Source organism: Balaenoptera acutorostrata, chromosome 2 (genome assembly GCF_949987535.1).
Source record: "Balaenoptera acutorostrata chromosome 2, mBalAcu1.1, whole genome shotgun sequence".
NCBI lineage: Eukaryota > Metazoa > Chordata > Mammalia > Artiodactyla > Balaenopteridae > Balaenoptera > Balaenoptera acutorostrata.
Window position 1 is genome coordinate 103,115,661 of NC_080065.1, and position 7,549 is coordinate 103,123,209.

The window sequence follows — 7,549 nt, forward strand, 5'->3', positions numbered from 1 at the left end:
AGAGACGCCGAGTTTTCCAAGTGCGCCTGCGCAGCGATCCCTTGGAACTCTGGGAAATGTAGTCCAGCATGCCTCCAGTCGCGGCGAGAGCCTGCCCAAGAGGCTTGGCTTGAAAGGGCCACTTCTGCGGCCGGAAGTAACGGGAGCTGCTGGGACCTGTGTAGTAAAATGATTGACTCCCCTAACTTCATTCATACTTTCATCCATCGTTTTGTCATTCACTCAACAAGCGTTTTCTGGATTTAGGCGAGGATGCAACCCCTATCCTTAAGTAGCTTTCAGAAATAGCAAGGGGTAAAAAAGATTTCTTAGAATGTAATCCTTGGACCTCTTGGATGGAAACCACCTGGAAAAATGCAGAGTCCTGGGACCCCAGGCTGACCTCCTAAATGGACTGTTACCAAACTGGTCAACTGGACCCTCACTAAAGTCCTAGCCAGGCGCCGACACCCAGGGAGGTTCTTTTTCCGCTCAGATTCGCACAGCCAATAATGAAACCTATGCTGAGACTGGAACAGCACAAGCTTTCATTAATGGCCAAAGAATGGAGAAGCGCAAATTTAGTTCGCAAATCAACTTCACAACCCAATTGGGACAGAGACACCATATGTTTAGGAGGGCCGAGGTAAAAGGGAGGGAATTGGAAAGAGTGGGAGGCATACTCACGTCTTATCTGAGAACAGGGTTGTGGTTTGGACACAGAACTGATGCAACACTCTTTTTCAGTCCTTGTATGGGCTTTTCCAGTTGTTGTCAAGGCGATCGTCACCTGTCATGGTGCTGGTGGATGGGCCCTTTAGCATGCTAACGTATTACAATGAGCGTATAATGAGGATCAAGGTCTACTGGAAGTCAAATCTTCTGTCATCTTGGGTCTAGTTGTTCTAACCAGTCCTTGCTTTTCTCTTTGCAGCTTCCTCCTGAACTTAGATAAGAACAACTGGTTTCCATTCGAGGGAGGGGCAGGGGTATGATTCTGGGGCAACAGCCTTGGTAACAGAATCTCAGGGGACAAAAAAATGTCAACAGGTGCTCCTAAACGATTTTTGCTTTTGTATGGTGAGTACAGTCAAATGATGTAGGTTTTCTCAATTTTGACACTATTGAAATTTGGGGTCAATAATTTTTTTGTTATGTGGGGTTGTTCAGTGCATTGTAAGATGTCTAGAAACATCCCTGACCTCTACCCACTAGATGCCAGTAGCACCCACCCCCAAGTCACAAAAATCAAAATTGCCTCCAGACATTGCCAAATGTCCTCAGTTGGGGTGGGGTGGGGATAACCCCTGAAAGAGAACAACTAGTTTATACTAAGATAAACTAAGCCTCAGAAGTAACATTTTTGGAAACATAATTTTACTAGAATAAATTAAAAAAAGACATAGTGATGATAAGTACAAAAAGAGAATTATAAAGCTAGGATCAAACAAAAATCTTTGTATTTCCAGAGAGTAACCCAAAGCAGAGAATGGGGCTATACTCACAGATCTATCCTCACAACTTACTGGAATCCAAGTGCAGAAGCAGGAAAATATACCTGGAAGGTAAAGGTGATAAAGAAGATTGGGGCTCAGCTCTCTGAGAAGTCATCAGTTAGTGTCCTTCTGTTTATAAAAAAAAAATTTTTTTTTTCCACACACACACACTGTATTTTATTTTTACAAGAGATAAATAGACTGACACCAAGCATTGTACATGGATGACCACAACAAAAGCAACAATGATTGCAATTACCAAACACGAAACAAACTCACACTATGTCATAATATTGACATTCAGTCCAGTAATCCTCCACTGTAACAGCTCCTTTACTTTGCAGTGAAAATTGATTTGTATATTCTTTGCCTCTGAGTCCTTGTGGGATTTTTTTTTTTTTAATTCAGACAGAAAGTCACAAAAATTATACTCATCCTCATCAGTTCACTCAGTCCCATGTAATTAATTTTTTTTTTCATCTTGATCTTTTGTTAGCACTTTTATGAGTTCATCAGTTTTTCATTAGAGTTCTGAAAATGCTTATTCATTCAGTTCAGCAGTACAGTCAGTTACCAGAAACCTGTAGTTTTCAGAGTCTTTTCCATGAATTTCTTGAAGATGAAACCCTTTTATAGGAACATATTTGCAAAATCATCAGAGTACACCCAGAACTGTCTGTAAATGACAAAAGACTTAAAAATGACCATGGTTAAAGATTTGATGAAAGTTCATAATAATGCAGTTGACAAGAAAATTAGTTATTTCTGAGATATACATTTTAAAGTAATAACTAGGATTATTACTTATAACATTATACCAGAACATATAAGATTTTTAGAAGTTTCCTGTAATGTCTGAAACATTTATATTAACATATTTCCATACATATTTCCATACAAATACAAATATAAGATTTTTAGAAATTTCATGTAATCTCTGAAACATTTATATTAACATATTTCCGTACATATTTCCATACAAATACAAGATTTTTAGAAATTTCATGTAATGTCTGAAACATTTATATTAACATATTTCCATACAAATAACCCAATGAAAGTTTAGTATTAGTTGTTTTGTTTGTTTTTTTATACTGCAGGTTCTTATTAGGCATCAGTTTTATACACATCAGTGTATACATGTCAATCCCAATCGCCCAATTCAGCACACCACCATCCCCACCTCACCGCAGTTTTCCCCCCTTGGTGTCCATATGTCCATTCTCTACATCTGTGTCTCAACTTCTGCCCTGCAAACTGGCTCATCTGTACCATTTTTCTAGGTTCCACATACATGCATTAATATACGATATTTGCTTTTCTCTTTCTGACTTACTTCACTCTGTATGACAGTCTCTAGATCCATCCACGTCTCAACAAATGACTCAATTTCGTTCCTTTTTATGGCTGAGTAATATTCCATTGTATATATGTACCACATCTTCTTTAACCCATTCCTCTGTTGATGGGCATTTAGGTTGCTTCCATGACCTGGCTATTGTAAATAGTGTTGCAATGAACATTCGGGTGCATGTGTCTTTTTGAATTACGGTTTTCTCTGGGTATATGCCCAGTAGTGGGATTGCTGGGTCATATGGTAATTCTATTTTTAGTTTTTTAAGGAACCTCCATACTGTTCTCCATAGTGTTCTTCTGTTTATAAAAAAAAATTTTTTAATAGCCATCCTGAAACTCTGCCTGGGGTTCAGTTGATATACAGAAAGAAACTTCTTCCATGAATGTCAGACATTCCTTATGAGATCATTTTACTTCTTCCTGAAGTTTATCCTTTAGAAAAGAGCTTCCCAGATGAGGTGTCATGAATGGGTTACAGATGTGCATGAAATATTGATATCCTCAACGCTTAGTGTGGCTGTGGAGAACAGAATGGCTAGAACCCCCTGGCTGATCTCTGGCCTGTGACCATTCTTATCTAGAGCTGACCCTTGAACAACATGAGTTTGAACTGTGCAGGACCACTTATGGGTGAATTTTTTTTCAATAGTAAATGCTACAGTACTACAAGATCTGAGGTTGGTTGAATCCATGGTGTGGCACCATGGATATGAAGGACCAACTATAAATTATATGAGGACTTTCAACTGCACAGAGGGTCAGCGCCCCAACCCCTGTGCTGTTCAAGGGGTTGTTCAACCCCTGTGTTGTTCAGCGCCCCAACCCCTGTGTACTTCTGTCAGAATACTGCAGGAATATTTTATATGTGTGATGCGATTTGAAAATATTTAGGAGTTAAAGTATTAGTACTTCTTATAAGAATCTTCATTAGCTTGCTAGGGCTGCCATAACAAATACCACAGACTACTGGCTTAAAAAACCGAAATTTATTTTCTCACAGTTGGAGAGGTTGGAAGTTTAAGATCAAGGTGTCGATTGGTTTGGTTTCTTTTGAGGCCTCTCCTAATGACTGCAGATGGCTGCCTTTCACTGTGTCTTCACATGGTCTTTTCTTGCAGCAGATACCCTGGTGTCCCTTTGTACGTCCAAATTTCCTCTTCTTACATGACACCAGTTAGATTGGATTAGGGCCCACTCTAACAGCCTCATTTTAACTTAATCTTCATTTTAAAGGCCCTATCTCTAAATACACTCACATTTTCTGGTCCTAGGGGTCAGGGTTTCAACAGAAGAATTTTGAAGGAACACAATGCAGCACCAACAGAGATTACTGTTGATAAACTCTTCCTATTTTACTTGAAAATATCTTCATTTCACCCTCAGTATTAAATGATAATTCAGTTGGATATAAAACTGTCAATCATAAACTATGATCAAGTGGGATTTATTCCAGGGATGCAAGGATTTTTCAATATCCTCAAATCAATCAATGTGATACAATACATTAACAAATTGGAGAATAAAAACCATATGATCATCTCAGAAAAGCATAAAAGCAGAAAAATCTTTTGATAAAATTCAACATCCCTTTATGATAAAAACACTTCAGAAAGGGAGAAAAAAGGGAACACACCTCAACATAATAAAGGTCATATATGACAAACCCACAGCTAACATCATACTCAATGGTGAAAAGCTGAAAGCATTTCCTCTAAGATCAGGAAGAAGACAAGTATGACCATTCTCACCACTTTTACTGAACATAGTTTTGGAAGTCCTAGCCACAGCAATCAGAGAAGAAAAAGAAATAAAAGGAATCCAAATTGGAAAAGAAGAAGTAAAACTGTCACTGTTTGCAGATGGGATGATGCTATACGTAGAACATCCTAAAGACACTGCCAGAAAACTACTAGAGCTCATCAATGAATTTGGTAAAGTTGCTGGACACAAAACAAATACACTGAAATCTGTTGCATTTCTATACACTGACAACAAAATATCAGAAAGAGAAATTAAGGAAACAATCCCATTTACCATCACATCCAAAAGAAATACAGAGGAATAAACCTAAGGAGACAAAAGACCTGTACTCTGAAAACTATAAGATGCTGATGAAAGAAATTAAAGACCCCACAAACAGATGGAAAGATATACTCTGTTCTTGGATTGGAAGAATCAATATTGTTAAAATGACCATACTACCCAAGACAATCTATAGGTTCAATGCAATCCCTATCAAATTACCAATGGCATTTTTTCACAGAACTAGAACAAAACATTTCACAATTTGTACGGAGACACGAAAGACCCCGAAGAGCCAAAACAATCCTGAGAAAGAATGGAGCTGGAGGAATCATCCTCCCTGACCTCAGACCACACTACAAAGCTACAGTAATCAAAACAATAAGGTACAGGCAAAAAAGCAGACATAGAGATCAATGGAACAGGATAGAAAGCCCAGAAATAAACCCATGCATTTATGGTCAATTAATCTATGACAAAGGAGGCAAGAATACACATTGGAGAAAAGACAGTCTCTTCAGTCAGTGGTACTGGGAAAACTGGTCATGTAAAAGAATGAAATTAGAACATTCTCTGACACCATATACAAAAATAAACTCAAAATGGATCAAAGACCTAAATGAAAGACTGGATACTATAAAACTCCTAGAGGAAAACATAGGCAGAACACTCTGACATAAATTGCAGCAATACTTTTTTGGATCTGTCTCCTAGAATAATGGAAACAAAAACAGAAGTAAACAAATTAAACTTAAAAGTTTTTGCACAACAAAGGAAACCATAAACAAAACGAAAAGACAGCCTACAGACTGGGAGAAAACATTTGCAAAGGATGCTACTGACACAGGATTCATTTCCAAAATATATAAGTAGCTCATACAGCTCAATATCAAAAAAACAAACAACCCAAACAAAAAATGGAAAGAAGACCCAAATAGATATTTCTCCAAAGATGACATACAGATGGCCAACAGGCACATGAAAAGATGCTCAATATTGATAATTATTAGGGAAATGCAAATCAAAACTGCAATGAGGCATCACCTTACACCGGTCAGAATGGCCATCATTTAAAAGTCTACAAATAATAAATACTGGAGTGGGTGTGGAGAAAAAGGAACCCTCCTACACTGTTGGTGGGAATGTAAACTGGTGCAGCCACTGTGGAAAACAGTAGAGAGATTCCTTAAAAAAATAAAAGTTGAGTTACCATATGATCCTGCAATCCTACTCCTGGGCATATATCTGAAGAAAACTCTAATTCAAAAATATACATGTACCCCAATGTTCACAGCAGGACTATTTACAATAGCTAAGACATGGAAACAACCCAAATGTCCATCAATGGATAACTGGATAAAGAAGGTATGGTATATATATATATATATACAATGGAATATTACTCAACCAAAAAAGGAATGAAATAATGCCATTTGCAGCAACATGGATGGACCTAGAGAATATTATATTAAGTGAAGTAAGTCAGTCAGAGAAAGACAATTATCATATGATATGACTTATATGTGGAATCTAAAAAAATGATACAAATGAACTTACTTACAAAACAGAAATAGACTCACAGACATAGAAAGCAAACTTATGGTTACCAAACGGCATAGCAGGGGGCATGGGGGGAAGATAAATTAGGAGGTTGGGATTAACATATACACAATACTATATATAAAATAGATACACAATGAGGACCTACTGTATAGCACATGGAACTATATTCAATATCTTGTAACAACCTATAATGGAAAAGAATCTGAAAAAGAATAGATATATATACATATGTATAACTGAATCACTTTGCTGTACATCTGAAACTAACACAACATTGTAAATTAACTATACTTCAATTTTTAAAAATTGTTTAAAAAATGTCAGCTGGTGTTATATAAAGTCTAACGTATTATATATTATGCTAGATAATATGAATATTATGCATATTATACTATATTAAAAACTTTAAATTATCTTTCACATATACATATATATTTAACATATGCTGAATATACATATTTAAGTATACTCTAGAATATATTATATATAAAATAATATACATATGAATATATATGTGTGCATGTGTATGTGTGTGTGTGTGTGTGTGTGTGTATATATACATATATATATATATATATATATATATACACACACACATATATATTCCAGCATATAGTTTTAAATGGCCAGGCATTTGAAGAAACAAGACAATGTGAACAAAATCCAGGAGAAAACAAAGGTTATAAAACAGACACCAAGGGCTTCCAGATAATAGAGTTACTGACATAGATTTCAAAATAATTATTCTTATTTCGTTCAAGGTAATAAAAAATGATTGAAAATTTAAGCCATGAATGGAAAATTTTAAATGATCTAATGGATTTTTTAAAATAATAATAAAAATATAATGACTAGATAAAGAATTTCAAAAATGTATTTACTATCAAATTACACATGATAGAATTAGTGACCTGAGATAGGTCAGATAAAATACGTGAAATAAGCACATGGAAAAAATAAAAACATGAAATACTGGAAAAACTTAAAGGTCAAAGAGATGTGTAAGAATTCCAAAGTAGCGAAGAGAGAACATGAAGAAAACGCAATATTTGAGAAAATAATGACTGACAATTAACCAAAAGTGATGAAAAATATATAAAGCGTCTAATTTTAGAATATTCAGGTAAGATAAC